Source organism: Hippopotamus amphibius, chromosome 8 (assembly GCF_030028045.1).
Source record: "Hippopotamus amphibius kiboko isolate mHipAmp2 chromosome 8, mHipAmp2.hap2, whole genome shotgun sequence".
NCBI classification, from domain to species: Eukaryota; Metazoa; Chordata; class Mammalia; order Artiodactyla; family Hippopotamidae; genus Hippopotamus; species Hippopotamus amphibius.
In genome coordinates, this window is record NC_080193.1 from 47,607,014 (window position 1) to 47,622,415 (window position 15,402).

Here is a 15,402-nt window from a genome sequence, read left to right on the forward strand (position 1 = left end):
CAGTGAATCCATGATGCTCTGACTCCCCAGCACAGAGAAACCCGTGCCACTGCAGCCAGTGAGGGTGGATTTGCTGTGATCCCAATAGTGAAGCTGGGATCTACAGAAGCAGGAGCTGTGTTGGTTGGCTGCTTGTTTTCTCAGTTTCACTCACATCTTAGTTTTTTATTGTAATAAGCATCTGCCATATGCCAGGTGTTGTGCAAGGGGTGGGATGCAACTGAGTTCCACAAATGTTTATGAAGTGTGTAATCTGTAAGTGCAACCCTTGCTTTGTAATAGGATTACAACACATGACAGAGTACAGAATTACTAGGTAACCTTTTGCCACGTGGATACATCAGCCATGTGGGTGGAGTAATAGGTGGGGTAGGATTGAGGACCTGGATAAGGGAAGCATCTGCATTGATGAGGTTGGGATGTGTAGTCCCTGCTCTGAAAGCAAATCCTGGGTCAGGTGCTTGCCCAAGCTTGGGAAACCAGACCTTGTCAAGGCCCTTAGGGGATGCTGGGCTTTGAAGAAAGGGCAGACACCACATTCTGCATGAAGTCATGAAGAATAAAATTGTGAACACATGTAGTGTTTACATGTTATATACGGACAGGCTGTATTGCAGTCACCTGGACTTCTTTATAAACACACAGCTTCTGTGTGCCTTTCCAAACATGGCTGGGAATGAAAATCAGGAAGATGTACTTTACTAGTCTCCCCAAATAAGTCTTGTGAAAATTAATGTTTGCTTTAAACTATATATTTTTATGTAGACATGACATACAATTTTACACAACTACATGATTGAAATTATGTCATATATGCTGCCTATGGTATTTTCTTGCAATCTTTTTTTCTGTGCTTGCCTCCCTTTTCCACCTTTATTAGGTAAGTTAGATTAACCACCTTGGTTCTTCCATATTTTTTATCACTCTTATGAATACACACACACACATAGACATAGATATACAAACACTGGCTTTTTAATACCCTATGTGGTTATGTATGATATAGTGTAGTCATAACTTTTCAAAAATGGAATCATATACATTTTTTTGCATCTTTCTTTCTTCAGCCAACCAATACTTTGTTGAAATCTCCAAGTTAACTGATATAACTGAAAGGATTCTGGAACCAATTCCAATGTGTGTGTGTAAGGATGGGGAGATAATAGCTTGGTGTCCTACGCTTTAACTCAATTCTGACACTATCTTCCTGGACACAGCATCAAATTCTGTAGGTCAAGCTCTTAGTCCCACAGGACTGCCCTCTACTTCAGATGCCACTTGCAAGTCTAGGTTGCTACCTGTACTTCTGACAGACTGGCTATCCCATGACTCCCTCCTTGGGTTCAATTAATTTGCTAGAGCTGCTCACAAGGACTTAGGAAACCAGTTTACTCACTAAAGTACCAGTTTATTACAAAGGATATTAAAGGATACAAATCCACATCCAGATGAACAGATAAAAAGGGCTGGGTCCCAAAGAAAGCAGCTTGTGTCCTTGTGGAGTTTGGGGTCCTGCATGGTGGCACATGGGAATATTTTGAGTCACCAACCTGGAAGCTCTCCGAGCAATCCTTTTGAGTATTAACGGAGGTTTCAGCACATAATCATGATGAATAAAGTCATTGGCTATTGAGGACTGAACCTACAGCCCCTTCCCCTCCCCAGAGGTCAGGGGGATGGGACTAAAAAATGCAAACCTCAAATTACATGGTTGATGCTCACGTCAATCAGCTCTCATTGCTCGGTGTCTCCAAAGCTTACCTCATGATCATAGCTTTCAGCACAGGATATCCAAAGGATTTTAGGAGCTCCATGCCAGAAGTGGGGATGAAGATCGAATTATATATCTTTTTATAAATGATAATTTTATACACTGTAATTTATTTTATAATATGTACAAAATATTCCATTTATATATCCATGTAGATGTATAATAATTCATTCAACCATTTCTCTATAATAAATATTTACTTTTTCAGGGTTTTTGTGTGTGTGTGTGTTTAATGTCTTCATTAAACTGTGTCAAAACAATTTCAAGCAAATGTCATCTGGAAGACCAGGCGCAGAAACTCATAAAGGAAACAATCTTCCAACCAACAAGGAATGCCAACGTGCTCTTCCACTCCAGCTGCACTACTAGTGGCCATGATGGTGCTAGTCAGCCAGTGTTATCCGGATTACCGAGTGTTTACCACATCATCAATTTTCAGAATGTCCCGGACAGTTTCCGTTGCTAGAATCAGTGCACTGACTGAAACCAACAGAGGCTAGATTGCCAGTTCCTCCAGTATGTTGGAAATGCCACCCGTTCGGACATTAATGCCTGTAGTTTTTTCTCCTTGGGCATGTCGGTTTCTTAGTTCAGTTACTGTAGCAATGGATTCAGGCCAGCATTTTCAGCTAGTGTAGATGGAATGACTTCCATAGCATCTGCAAAAGCATGAACGCAGTAGGATTCCATACCACTCAATGTTCATGAATATTCCGTTAACCGTAGGGTCAACTCTATTTCTGGAGCACCACCTCCTGCAATAAGAGCTCTCTTCTTTACTAAACAACGAATAACACATGGGGCATCATGAACGGCAAGCTCAGCTTCTTCAATCACCAATTTGTTAGAACCACGTACAACAATTGTAACTTTTTCCAGGGCTTGCACAGCCTGTAATCTTGATCGGTTTGCCAGAACCATTTAAGTTGACCCCCTCAGCTAACTCAGCCAATCCCAGCATGTCAGCAGTGAACTGGTCAGCATGAGCAACTGGTTTGGTTCCAGTAGTCTTACAAATGAATTCAATGTCTTCTCTTTAACCACCATAATCTTCATTTTGTTCAGGAAATGTAATGCAAGATCACTAAGAGCATCTCTTAGAATAGACTTCTGTATGAGAAGAATATTACCCCTTGTTTGTTTAATTTGCTTCACTAAATTTAGAATATAGGCTCTCTCCTCTTGTAGTACTTGGTCCATTTGGATATAGTCAGAAACTACTATTTGATTGTCCATATCTGTTTTGGGTGCAGATAAGCAGAACTGAATAAGCCCAATCTTAGCCTTTTCAACCCTGGTTATGCCAAAATTTGCCACCTTTTGAGTAAGAACCAGACTTTCCACCAACTCACAATCATCAGTTCTCTCACCAAGTTTCTTAACTATTTTAATAACTCTAAGATCTACACTAGTAGCTGTGGCTGGGTCAATCACTTTCATCACTGCATTTACACTCATTGGAGAAAGGAGACTTGAATATTGAGAGACAACCTTTGAGTTCAATGAAGTGGCTGCACTATTTAACAAAGTTTCTCTGTCACTCAGTTCCACAGGTCGAGACATGTCAGTCAAGATTTCAATACCCTTTTCCAAAGCCTTCTGGAATGACTCAGAAGTGATGGTGAGATGAATCCCTTTCTGAAGAAGCCTGGCACAGGAATCTAAGAGAGAGCCAGCAATAATGACCACCAATGTGGTGCCGTCTCCTGCTTCTATATCCTCAGACTTAGCTCCACCAGCACTCTGGCTGCTTGAGGTAACACCTGCATTTGTTTCAGAATCGTGGCACCATCATTTGTAACAGTCACATCACCTTTTCCATTTCGAATCATTTTATCCATTCCTTTTGGTCCAAGTGTTGTTCTAACAGCATCAGCAACAGCTTTGGCCATGGCGATGTTGCTGAAGCAGATCTGGGCTGGCTTATCACGGTCCTGATAGGCGCTCTTCCCCCAGCCACCCGCAGCTCCGGCGGGCAGCCTGCTGAGGATGGCTCCATTTTCTGGCATGGCAAGCTTGGATAGGTCTACGTGAGCTTGGCAAGGACGGATGGAAACGGATTCCGGCTGGACGCAGACTAAAGGTAAGTGCCCACCGCCTTCTCGAAGCTTCTAGAAAGCAGCCTGAAGGCTATTCTTTACGATACTGTAATAAATACTGAAATCTTACAGATGGTTGTTTTTGATTCTAAGTGATAAATTCCTTGAAGCAGAAGAGTTGGGTCAAAGGACATATGCATTTTTAATGTTAATAACATAACCAGATTTCTTTTAAAAAATGACTGGGACCATTCACATTTCAATCAAAAATGTTTAAATGTGAATTTCAGTAATTTCTCTAGTAGCAATAGATCTTAGTCTTTTAAACATTTCCAATTCTGATACCAAAAATATAAAATATCATTCTATTTTTCAGATTTGGTGACCATTTGGATTTGTTCATGTTGACTTGAGTAACGTACCACTCACAACATGAGAGCTGTGGGTTTAGTTTTATTTGGGGACTTACTGAGGACTATAGCCTGGGAGACAGCCTCTCAAATACTTCCGAGGAACTGCTCCTAAGTGGTACCGGGCAGAGAACAGTATGTGAGTGATTTTGGTTAGGGGATGCATGCAGTCAAGCATACATCTCGATGAAAGGTTACCGCTAGTCACAAGGATCAGATATCTGTTAATAATTTTAGTTCTTTTCTATACATGGGAAGATGCAAGAGTCTGGCTTCATTAAAATTTTTCCTGAATTATACCTATCTAAGGGCCTGTCTTGCCTGCTTTCCCAAAGCACAGAGTCCCTCTTCCTGTCCTTCAGCCTGAATTCCTTTCATGGTGTATTGTAGGTCTGTAACTGCAGTGGCTAATGACTTAATCCTGGTAGAACCAGATAACAAATGACAGCCCTTGCTTTACACGCTCCTGTGAATTTGTCTATGCATATCCTTTGTCTAATTATGGAATGTTTATGATCATCCTCATTTGACATTGTAGAAGTTTTACAGTAGAAGATTTTTAATATAAACTTTTTTTGGTTGGTGGTGGTGGTGGTGGTCTGGGGGTGTGTGTGTGTGCATGTTTTAATATGAAAGTCTAGAAACACAATGGATTGGTGAAAGTACATGTATTTTTTAGGGCTTTTGGCACATGTGAATTGCCCCTTAGATCCCATAACATTTTCAGTGTGCAAGAAGGCCCATGTCCCTTTATAGTCAATGGTACTGAGCATAGCCTCTGCTAGTTTCATAGTTTAAAAAATGAGATTTTGTTTGTCTAGTTTGCATTTCCTACTTTTAACTCGCTAGTGATGTTTAACATTTTTGTTTTATTTATTAGCTATTGGTGCTTTGTCCTATATCTAATCCATATATCATAAATACTCACCAGCCCCCACATTAAATGTAATAAATAATAAACCTATCTATATATTTGAGAGAAATAATAAATTGCAACTCTGAAATGTGATTGCCTTCACATAATATAAAGTGTAACCACTTTAACCCTTTTCTAACAGTGCAAACACCAGTGAGCTCTTTTATTCATTTGTTTGTTTGAAACCAAGTTGGAAGAATTGATCTCCAGACTTACAGACCAGTATATTTTCAGAACATCATGTGGCTCTTGGGATTGTTTACCCTCTTAAGTCTTTTAGGTCTTCCCTTTTGCCTGGGATTTGACCTGGGATGTGATTGCCATAATCATTCTGAATGTCTGTCTATCTATCTACTTATGTTTTATACATATGCATATATTCAGAGAGGGAGAGAGAATCAGATTGATTTCATGATGAAATAACTTTAAAGATTTTCTCAAAATAATTACAGGGCCTCTCTCAATCTGCTAGAGTTAAAAGGGAGACTGAAGCTCTGTGCATCAGTTTCAAACTAATTTCTATTTATGAATTTTCATCAACTTAAATTTGGAGTGTGCAGAAGTGGTTGACTTAAGAAACATGTCAAGGTGTGTAATCCCACCTTTAGGCAGAGATTGGTGTCAATAACCACGTGCTGCTCCTGTCCTGGGTGTTTGGGGGTATTTGCACTATTTGACCACACATGTGTCGTGACCTTGCCGCAGTGATTATCAACTTTCTTGCCTATTAAGTATGGACAAGACAATCCTTCTGCATAATCCCGGGGTGGGCAGTGTCAGTTATACACTGTGATTGTTGTAGTTTTAATCCAGGAGAAACCAGGACCTGAGACTCAAGGTGAGTCCCAGATGGACAGCCTGAGGAGGTGGGCAGTGTTTTTCTGGAATGTTGATGCGGGGCCTTCTGCCTGTCTGTGCATATGTGAGCATCGCTCAGTTGTAGGACCAGCTGGCAGAGCCTGTCCTCTTTCCTCGCTGATTACCTCCCTCAGCGTGTGATCAGCCAGAAGAGCATATGGTCCATACTCCTACTTGAGTCAACTGCTCCCATTTCCAGAGACTTCTTTGACTCTCTCCCCAATGTTCATATTGAGGTGGGTGTTCCTCCTGAGCGTTCCCACAGGAGGAAAGCTCCTGTGCCTGACTGTACCATATCCCTTACCATGCTAAGCGGTTACCGTTTATTTTCTGTTTTCTCCACTGCCCTGAGCACTATTTCCGTGCTGAACTTTCTTGTGTCTCTGTCCCCTTAAAACCTAGCTCCGCGCTTGCTACATGATAAGCACTGTAATGAAGTATGCTTGAATAAATACATGATTAATAGATATTTAATTATAAGAACAAATGAATATGCTTTTCCATTTTACCAAATTGTATATAAGGCTCTGGGTGCCCACCCAGGAAACTGAGGTGTCTACCAATGAGATGCTGAGTTTTGAAGGTCACGCTCCCTGGGAGGCCAACTCTGAGATGGAGATTAACCTGCAGGAAGTTTATACATTGACACCTGTGGGGAAAATAAAGGAAGGAGGAAGGAGTAGAGGGAGACGTTGATGTGTCTTGCAGTCAGAGACTCAACCACTCCCTCCAGGACTTGTGCATTTGTGATGACCCTGCAAACCTGTACTAGGGTGCTCCAGGCACTCAGGCCACTGCACACCCACACGGACTGGTCGTTGGATGTCTGGCACATAATAGACTCTCAATAAGTGCTTCTTGAGCCTAAAGAGAAAATATAGGGAATAGTTTATGAATTTAAGAAATCCTCTTATATAGGCAGCATTGAAGGAATTGCTAGGCAAGCCAAGACCATTCCGTGGCTCAATTCTACCCTGTCATATGCCAACCTGGAAGAGCGTGTCATGTCACAACCCTAGTAGCTACGTCTCATCTGAGGTCAGGATTAGAATGTTACAAAGCCAGCTGATGTCCCCTGGCACTCTCTCGGACGCACTCCCATAGCTCTAGTCCCCAGTCTCACTTTTAAAAGGTAGTGGATGCTTTGTGAAGCATCTGGCTTCTCCTACATGCCTTTTTGTCATCCTGTCACCAGGCCCTGATCAGAGGAAGAGCCACTCAGCAGGAAAATTCACTGCATCATAAATTCATAATCCATTTTTCTCCATATGCTCTGACCAACTTATGATGTTCGTAATTAAAACTTTATGCAGACTTACAGCTACTGAGACAGGTTGATTCAGTGCTGGTTGTAGAGCATCATAAATCACTGTGGCTTACTGTATAATTGGGCCCCAATAATTATTCCATCAATGTTAAGCAGGGCTGGCACTGGGAAAAATGCGAGGCAGACACACTCTTTTTTCAGGACCCCTGCGTGGCTTGGTGATGTCCTTTTAATGGCAGCCCTTGCCCTGCTGCCATTACCTCATTTTTTCCTGGTTCCCAGTCTTCCTTAGTATGAAACTTTTCCCCATGTTCCAGGCTCCACTAAACTACACTTCTACCAAGAAACCATCTCAGCATATTCTGTCTCCCAGTAACCTGATGTATGGTAACATCACCATTCATGTGGAGGTTGACTTTGTATATCTTCATGGTGCACTCCGTAGATGGCCCCCAGTCATCAAATACCTTGAATAATTGCTCTTCTCTAATTGTCATTGAAACGGTCTCCTTCCTGGTTTTTTTTTTCAAAATACCTAGAGGCAGCTTGATGTCTTAGAAAATACGCATGATCTGGGGCTCAATACTATTGTAAAACAGAAAATGTTGCCCATGATACCAGTTCTATAAGGCTTAAGTTGCAACCTAAGTGCAGTTGCCCACTGACAGTGAGCCCTTAGGGGAATTCAGGATGAAGAAAAACCGGAAGCGTTCTCTGTTTTGGATATTTGGGTCTCTAGATAGTCAAGATGCATATCTAAGGGAAAATTGTATTGACCCCAGATTCTTGCATCTACCTGTATATAGAAAAGCACTAAAATTATTAATGTGAGATGTCTGTTCTTTGTGATTAGCAGTAAGCTTTTTGTGCTTGACTACATGTTTTTCCCTACAAAAAAATCATATATATCTGGCTCCTCCTCTGCCTCTTTGGAGCAGTTCCTCAGAGATATCTGAGAGGCTGTCTCCCAGGCTATAGTCCTCAGTAAGTTTCCCAAATAAAACTGAAACTCACTACTCTCATGCTGTGCCTTTTTTTTTTTTTCTGTTTTGTTTTTCAGTCAACAAACTCACCACTCTCATGCTGTACTTTTTTTGTTGTTGTTGTTTTGGTGACCACAAAGGGACCCAGAACAGACTTTTCTCCTTTGCCTGAACTCTATAGGGATCCAAAGCCTTGGTACCAACAAGAGCTCCTTTTGCCCATCTGCCTCCTCGGCAAGCCCACATGAACTTGGGGGAGTCTTTCCTGGTCTTGGATCTCTTGTAATTGGTTGATGATGCTAAGTTTTTTTCAGCAGTGGATAACTCCTTGCTGTGAGAAGTAGATTTTCTTTGAGCTTAGTTTCAAGATACCTGGGTTACCCCAGTTGAGAAAACACTGGGAAGATTTTGCCTGGTTGAGAGACACTGAGGTGGTTTGGACTGGGTGATTAGATAGGAGGCTGATCTGAAGTCTCTTCTCAATTCAGCTACTTTAATAGAGATTGTTGGAATAGAAGTAAAGATACCAAATAAGCACTCCCCAGCTCCAAAGAAAAGGAACACACGTGCTCCCAGCTGGCTATGGCTTTCTCAGGCAACTGAGAAACTTGCTAGAGTGGTCTCATAGAGAAACCTACTCATTAACTAAAATCATGCTAGTCTGGGGACGTACACCTAGCGCTCTGAGCGCCTACGGTGGTGTTAGATAAGACAGGTAAAAGAGCTGAAATGACTCTAGGGTGACATCTAGAAGAATTAAGCCCACAAACAGCACATCAGCCCATCACACAATTATAGATAGCCATTGTATCTCTGTAACCCAACCACAGAATGGGAAATAAAGCTTTCAAAACAAAAGAAAGAAGGATGACAGATTTCCCATCTCAGACTAACACCCCAGCCAGGTTCAGGTACAATATGTAGGGAGCTTATACTTGCAAGTAAATTACTTAATTAGAAACTAAGGAAATATCAGACTAAAAATGGCCAGAATGGGGCTCTTTTGACATCCCAAACTGTTTTTTGCATGTGCAGTTAGAGATAGCAGGCTTGATAAAATATGTTTTCAAAATTTTGACCTTAGAGGAACAAAAGCTCTTCTAGGAGGAGCTCGCATTTCTCTCCCTGTGCCTTTGAGCTATAAATGTTCTACCTGATCTTCGACATCTTATTCTGTGTTTTGAGAGCTTGGTCTCTGCCATGGGAAAAGTATCCATACAGTGTACATTTGGCAGCCAATCAAATAGATTGAGATTCCAAGTAGTCTCTTTGTCTGGTCATACAAGCCCTAAGGGAAATTTGTCGTAAGGGGTCCCAGACAATAAGGGGCCTTTATCATCTCAACCTTGATTGCATCTGCTTGTACCATGAAGGCCTTTACTTTCTTAGACTATTTTTGGGAGTAAACTTTCTGGATCTTGTGAAGGCTTCATCCTTTGCACTCTCTTGTGGGGAAACCACTTGTATCTTATTGATTTGAGTTGCTATTAAAATTCTAGTCGTCAATGGCCAGATGATGGATCCTTTAAATTGGCAAAACTTCTAAAATGGTAAATTTTTGAGAATTCTCATTATAAACAGCTGTTTTATTCGTACCTATGGAAAGACAAAATCAAAAGGTAGATACAAAGATATATTTGGCTTAAGAACTCCCTTAATCTAAAATAAATAAATCAAAAAACCCAGTCTGGGGTAATTTACTTATGGTTTCAACTTCCCTTCAATGGGTCTTACATATACTTTTATAAACATTAGGTCAATTAGGTCAGGTGTTAATTAGGTTGATTAACAAGGGACTAGAAAGAAGCTGAGGGGAAAGTCAAGTAACCTCTTCTCAACCATGTGGAAATTTTAAAGGAACTCATCCCAACAGGATGGAAATCTTTATGTGGTTATTAAGAAATAGGGTAAAAAAATGGACACTGATGAGATTAAAACAAAAGTTTTGATGCAATACTACCTAAGGTTGGATGGGCCAAAGGGACACCCTTTATTTTCCCCAACATTAAAGGGCCCCAAACAAGTTTGCTTTATTTACTCCAATTTAGAAAAATTTAAAAGACAGAAAGAAAAAAAAAAAATACACCAAGATATCTGACATCAATTGTTTGGGGCAATAGTTAGGACAATAAATCAAGTTAAAGATTGACAAAATGGCCTGGGTCTTTTGGCTTGACCCCTCACTGTGGACCCCAAAGCTTTTTATACAAAAGTAGATAAAATGGCCAAGAGATGGAAAGGAAGTTTCTGAGATGGCTCGTAAGACCAAGACTTGCTAGTGGAGTCCTAATGGAGGCTAAAGTTAAAAGTATAAGAGTTAATAAAATTTGAGATAAAAGTTTGTTAAAAATTGGTGTACTTAAACAGGCTTTATGTGAGGATGTTAGGGGGAACTGACTGAAACCGCCCACCCTGGCCAGGCAAAGACAGAAACAATTTGCATGAGTTATTTTACGACAGGAACTAACAAGCCACCGCCAAACAGAAGAATACGAGAAAGGTGGAAAGAAGAGAGGAGATGCCAGTCCACATGTCCTACCGACCTCCCAGAATCCTCCTTGCTGGAGTCCATCTTGGCTGAGTGATGTGCACGCCACCAGGAAGGACCCTGAGTTAGAATGACTGGCCAGGGACAGCCCTGAGACTAATCCCATCACCATAAAACCTGAGACTGCCACGTGGCGGAGCAGTCCTCCTAGATTCCCTTATTCTCCTGCTCTCCATCCAGGGCTCCCCTTCCCAGTAAAGTCTCTTGCTTTGTCAGCATGTATGTCTCCTCAGACACAATTCACTTCCAAGTGTTAGACAAGAGCTCACTCTCAGGCCCTGGAAGGGGTCCCCCTTCCTACAACAAGGAGGTTACCTCTCTTTTGCCTGATTATATTGTGGGGATGAACAGTATGTTTTACTGGGGAATGCTTGCCCTGCCTGGTAGTATAAAACCATGAGTATATATCTGCCCCCCCAGGCAATATTAATTAAACACATTAAAGGAAAACAGTAGGGTTACCTGAGCCCAGGGGGCTAATATTCAGAGGCTAATAAAAGCAATAAGGTGGTGTTATTTTTGCAGTTTGTTTGTTTGTTTTTCCCTTATGGTGAATTGGCCTGGATTTGACTTCTGTGCTAAGAAAGAGGACCTTTATTGAATGCCATGTGCAAAATTTTTGAAGGCTTGGTACATTCAGCCTTAAAGCTCTAGAACATAGAAGTCTTTTGATTTCCAGTTTAGCTGGAAATTTTTTCACTGATGTAAACAAAATTTTTTAAATGTAGTTAGACAAATGAATCTTTGCTATCATTTAGGTAGCAGCCCAGCTCTTTGGGGAATTAAAAGCAACTGTTTTGTCTTGGAAATCTCTACAAATCAGAAATGTAAATACAGCCTACAATGACCTGAAACTAAGCCTGGTTAACTCAATACAGAACTTAAAACCAAAAGGAAAAAAAAAAGTGGGTGGCAGGATGCGGAGGTTTTTTAAAACTGATACTGCTTGAAAGACTTCCACACCCAAAATCTGATTCACAGTCTCTTTGAGACTTTATGAAGAACAAATATATACCTTCAAAGTTTTTTTCTGTGACTAGTAAAAAGCCTTCTGAGCAGATAAACTTAACTTATTCCAATTGTTATTAAATTAGTAGGTTTATGTTGTAACACCAGCTTCATGACTAAGTTTTTAAAATGAAGCTATATAATCTCTCATTTATCGGCCTATATGTCTGTGTGTACACTGTAGATATGATATGTCTCTACCTCTGTGTGGTATTATCAGAATTAATTTGTAAAAGAGTTTTATTTAATTGACATAAAAGTATGCAATTATAAATACTTCTAAATGTAGTAGAAAGTAACCAAATAAATTTCAAGTTCATGTGACCTGAGAAATATTCAATATTAAATTAATGTTTGGTATGAATGTTTAAGTTTGCCGGTTTAATTAATACAAACATGTCTTACTTTTATTGCACCTAGGTTTACTAACAGTCAAATAAGGTCATATTATCTATGTTACAAAACTTATCAGCAAAACAAAAAAAAAATAGCTTGGGATGATGGCTGACTTGATATACTATCTCCTGAAATTTTAATGGGTAATCTAAATATAATTATTGGGAACAAATAGTTAAATATTTATAAATGGGACAAAAGCTTTTAAGTGAACTCTTTAAGAATAATTATGTTTTCTTAATATAGAAATTTGGTGTGTCTACTTAAAAACAATTTCTTCAGATTTTTGGTAACTTGAAACCTTAAAAGAGTTTTGCTGTTATATGATGAAAGTGTATTAAATATCTAGATAAAATAAGATACTAAAACATTAATTACTAAACATAGACTTCGTTTTACAGAGAAACTAAATGTATTTGGTACTGTTAATAAATATGTTTCATGCCACACTGAAAATTTTTCTAATAAAAGCACACATATTTAAAAATCATAAATAGTATTTATAAGTTTCCCAATCCACAGAATGCTAATATAAAAGACAGTTTATAATGCTCACTTCTTAGTCTTCACTAGAAATTGTTATTTAAAAATTAAGAATTATAATTAATATATCTAATTAAACTATTAAAATTAATAAGGAAAATATCTTTGTATGTAATGACAAAAAAAGAAAAAAGTTTAAAGAATGGAAATGCATTTTATTAAGGGAAAAGGAAGTAAGTTTGTCCTGGAGAGAGAGAAAGAAAGGGAAAGTATAGGAAAAATCTTAAGGTAAAAAAGGACCTTTATAGAAGGTTTGTCCGAAAGGAACCCTGAGAAAAGAATTCTGTGCATGGTCAGAATTGGTTAAGATTAGAATAAAATTTAATTGAGTAAATACATTTTAATATTAAAGGTAAACTGGTAGAAAACTAAACTTTGGTCTTCTCTCTGTGTTAAGAGAACAAAGTTTGCTTGAAATATTGACCTGCTCTTGATAACAGATTATAAAAATCTTCTTTACATTTTAAGTGATCTGTTGTAACTTTCTGTATTTTACCTTTAAATTATTTTGTCACTTTGGTTAAGTGAATAGGTATTATTTCACAGTGACCTGTGATCCTATTTGACCAAGTATTTTAAAACTTTTTGTTATCTTTGACAAACTTCCCCAAATCAAATTCTAAATGTAGCTCTTTTGACCTCTAGCTCACTTTGGGATGCTTCAGAAGGTCCCTGGAACATCTCAAAGAGAGATACTAAACTAACTAGGTTTATTTGGTATGTTATGGGGAACATTGTCAAATGAGTGATGATAAACCTTCTTAGGTATATTGTATGGGTAAATATTATATGAAATTCCTATAATTTGGATATGTTCTGGTATGTTATCAGTCTCAATTCTAATTATTATCTTAAAATGTTGTATGTCAGAGAAGTAATCAAATTTCCTTGTCAATTGTATTGTAATCATCTTTTAGCAAGCCATTTTAAGCCTTTTATAATTTATAGACACACTGTTTTACTTTGATGATTTTACAAAAATAAAGATCTTCAAGAAGATTCATTAAAATGACTTTTTGACAAATATATGTTTCTGATAACTTTTAGATCATACTGCTGAACTGGGTAAGAAATTCTAAACTTGAAGGGAAAGCTTGATGGTTTCATAAAATATTAACCAAAGAAATCAAGATTGACAAAACTTAATTACATGGGACTGAATAAACTGATTAATATGATTTACAATTATGTAACTTTTTGCTTGAAGTATTACTGGCTTTTAATACTTGTTTCCCAGATATGAGGAAACCTTTTACATTAAGAATAACTTGCAGCAAGTTGATAAAATATACTTTTGTAAACTCTGATAAAACATTTATCTTTTTCTCTCTGCCTGATTCCTCCAGAATTTGGCTTCTCCAGCTGGCTCCCCTCTTGGTGCCTTATCGATCCATATTGCAAATAGTTACACTAATCATTGTTTTAATTTCTTCTCTCTTTGTTGTTTTCAAACTATTTATGTTTTGTCTCTCTCTCTGATGTAATGTAAACTTATTAATGCTACTAGCTATATTACTTATAACCTGCTTATTTCATAAGATTGTTGTTCCTTTCATTACCTGATGTGTAACCAGGTCTCCAACAAGACTAATGATGGCTAAAAGTCTTGAGGTCTTTGGTAACATATACAGTTCTCTATAAAATTAATTGTAACAGTGCAGTTCTACATGTGGGAAGATACAACATGGAAGAAACATTTCCTGGATCATAAGAGACTAGAAAGGGAGAGGACCCAGAGAAATGGTGTAAGTTAACAGTGCCTAATCCAGATACAGCACATGAATGGCCTATCACTGAAATTCTCATTTGACTGAGACATGAGCATTCCTAGCACCAGGGGAAAATTGGTCATGAAATGCTTCGTGGTCAATGAAACCCTTGGTCGAATTTATGAGCAACAGGGAGCACTGTAAAACAAAGACTGCTGCCCTCCATTCCAGCCCTTCAAGGATTAAGCTGTAATCCACTGCAGTTGCCCACTGATTTAGAGGAATTCAGGATGGAGACAACCAGGAAGCACTCTGTGCTTTAGATATATGGCCCTTAGATAGTTAAGACACGTATCTAAGGAAAAATTCAGTGACCCCAGATTCTTGCATCTTCCCGTATATAGAAAACCACTAAAATAATTAACTTGCGATGTCTGTTCTTTTTGATTAGCAGTATCCTTTTTTATGCTTGACTACATATTTTTCCCACCAAAAATAAATAAATAAATGTGTATATATCCTGGCCCCTTCCCCACCTCTTCTGAGGAGTTCCTCAGAGCTATCTGAGAATCTGTCTCCTGGGCTATAGTCCTCAGTAAAGTCCCCACATGGAACACATTAAACTGAAACTCACTGCTCTTACCTTGCACATTTTTTTTTTCTTTTCAGTCAACACTATGTATCTCTGTCACTATTAGCTGCCCAAATCTGGATGTTATTTAAATTCCCAGTCACAATATTTTTAGCTATGCAATGGAGATTATGCAAATATGATATATTTTTGTCTTGGATTTTAGCTCTGTGAATTTGCACAAGTAATTTAAATTCCTTAAATCTAATGTTCCTTAGCTACAAAATGGAGAAAATAATACCAAAACTATTTTTGTGTTCCTAGAGTGAAATAATACATGTAAAGTTCTTGTCATTGAAAGTGGGTTCAACACATGAATTTTC

The 15,402-nt window shown here is 38.7% G+C and overlaps 1 pseudogene; it reads right to left on the reverse strand.

Moving 5' to 3' along the window:
• Nucleotides 1-2,177: 2,177 nt before the first annotated feature.
• LOC130859351 (T-complex protein 1 subunit delta-like) lies at nt 2,178-3,780 on the reverse strand (annotated as a pseudogene).
• Nucleotides 3,781-15,402: the final 11,622 nt, after the last annotated feature.